At 36.7% G+C, this 2,199-nt stretch overlaps 1 protein-coding gene across 1 annotated transcript in view; it reads left to right on the top strand.

Annotated features, from left to right (window-relative positions):
* The first annotated feature begins 419 nt into the window (after positions 1 to 419).
* Positions 420 to 2,199, top strand: part of LOC106465722 (guanylate cyclase 32E-like) — a 51,358-nt gene continuing 49,578 nt past the window's right edge. The window contains exon 1 of the mRNA XM_022393637.1: positions 420 to 588. The gene's annotated coding sequence lies outside the window, so the exon portion shown is untranslated. The remainder of the gene's footprint in view (positions 589 to 2,199) is intronic.

Here is a 2,199-nt window from a genome sequence, read left to right as displayed (position 1 = left end):
TGGGATTGACGGTTACATTATAACGCCCCCACGGCTGAAAGGGCGAGATTTATTTAATAGCATGCCTTAAAGACTAATATAACTGTCTATGCTGGCTAGATATATTTACATAACTTAATTTAATGATGTATTCTATATTATTTCCCATACAGGTTCCAAACTAATTTTTTTAATTACCGTGAAGATATTTTCTAGCACCCCCCCAAAAAAAAATTCGTATCATAAAAGTGCCCGTTTTATTTAAATTTTGTATAAGAGAAAATGTTTGTTTTCTTCATAATACTGTGGAACACTTGTTGGTAATGTTGAACATATATTAAAGATTTGTCACGACAAGTTAACGTTAGGTTATTATTGTGGCCTTATCAGACTGGTTTTGATGTTTGAGGGCTGAACAGTACGTATTTTCTTGCAGTTACGGATGACCCCGCAGAAAAACGCAGTGAGTACAAGCCGTTTCAATCAATCCTGATTGTAACTCAACAACCACCAACAAACGATCGTTATGACGAGTTTCTAGAATCAGTGAGGAAATATTCGCAGCTGCCACCATTTGAAATTCCCTATCCCGAGGGATTAGAAATTGGAGTAAGTCTACCTCAAGAGTCACCTTTATATTACAGTTCAAGGATTAGTGGATTATGTAGAATTCGAAAGAGTCTTAACATGAGCATCGAAGTGCAAACATAATGTACGATATAATTTTGATTCTTTGGGAAAATTATTTGGAAACAGCGTTACCATTACGTTCAATACCAAACTTGTAAATGTATGGTCATGTGTAAAGTTTAGTAATTTAATGAGAAATGGCCATTGAAATAATTATAGTTAATAATGACTGTGGATACTAATGTGTGTAATTTTCAGTCAATGTTTTATGATGTCAGCTTAATAAATTCACACAATAGAGTGAATTATTCTATCTAAAATATATCATGATCATTACTGCTGGTAAAACATGAGAGTTTAGAGTAAATGTAAATATTTGTCCAAACATGTTAACTACGATATGTAATAGTAGGTGCACCTTGACCCAGTTTTACAGTCGAACTTACCAAGGCGAAAGAACCTATACACCTGAAATTTTGCATCCATACTGACGGTGTGCACCTGGATATTACTTATCCTATCCATGTGTGTGCTAGCAAAAAACCACATATAAAAGGAGTGGCTGTCACACTTCATTTCTATGTGGTTTTTCGCTAGCTTGCCTCATTAAAAAGATGCACAGGCGCGCACGCACGTAAATAAGTAATAATACCCAGGTGCACACCCTCAGGGTCCACTTAGTATGGGTGCAAAATTTCAGGTTTCTAGGCGCTTTCCTTTGGAGATATGGCGGTCACATATTCTTTACTATGTGGTTTTTCGCTACCTTGTCTCATAAAAAGATACGCACGGGTGCACGTACGTGGTATAAACTTTAAAGGTTAATATCATATCTTCGGGCAAAACTCTACAACATATCTAGGCCTACAGGGAATCGAACTAGCGAAGTCACCATAAGCTTATTAGATTAATGTTATTGAATTCTTCGAATACGGCCTACAAAACAGCTTCGAACCCCTTACGATGGAGTATACTCATCAAAGACACGCGGGGGAATAAGTAGAACCATCAAAAGGCAGCGAAAGAGCTATAGTTATCTATATCTCTTGCGTATAAACCTTACGAGGTATAAAATTAAACTTACAATAGATCGGCCTTGACTCGCTGTGACTACAGGCCAGTATTAAACCATTCTTTTTAGCACAATAGAAATCATCCAGCTATCTATAAATCAATAAAAAACAGCATTCCGAGTAATATAATATTTAATTTAATAGAAAAAAGTCGTGTTTAACCTATCATTTTTCCCTGTATACACATACACACACACATGTATATAATTTCTTCTGGTTTGGAATTATTTACCAACAAATGAGCCTACCCCACCAAAGGCACAGCTATATGTCTGTGGACTTACATAGCTAGAAACCGAAACCGGGTTTCGATACCTGTGGTGGGCAGAGCACAGGTAGCCCATTGTGTAGCTTTGTTCTTAGCGTCAAACAACAACTGGAAAGTACTTTTAAATGTCCCCGATACTCCTCTTCTTCTCCCTACCCCCTTTTTTGTAATGTAACTACGCTATATAAATTAAACCGATACTCCTCTTCTTCTTCTCCCTCTCCCCTTTTTTGTAATGTAACTACGCTA

Source organism: Limulus polyphemus, unplaced genomic scaffold (assembly GCF_000517525.1).
Source record: "Limulus polyphemus unplaced genomic scaffold, Limulus_polyphemus-2.1.2 Scaffold2030, whole genome shotgun sequence".
Classification (NCBI taxonomy): Eukaryota; Metazoa; Arthropoda; class Merostomata; order Xiphosura; family Limulidae; genus Limulus; species Limulus polyphemus.
This window is presented reverse-complemented; position numbering and strand designations above follow the sequence as displayed.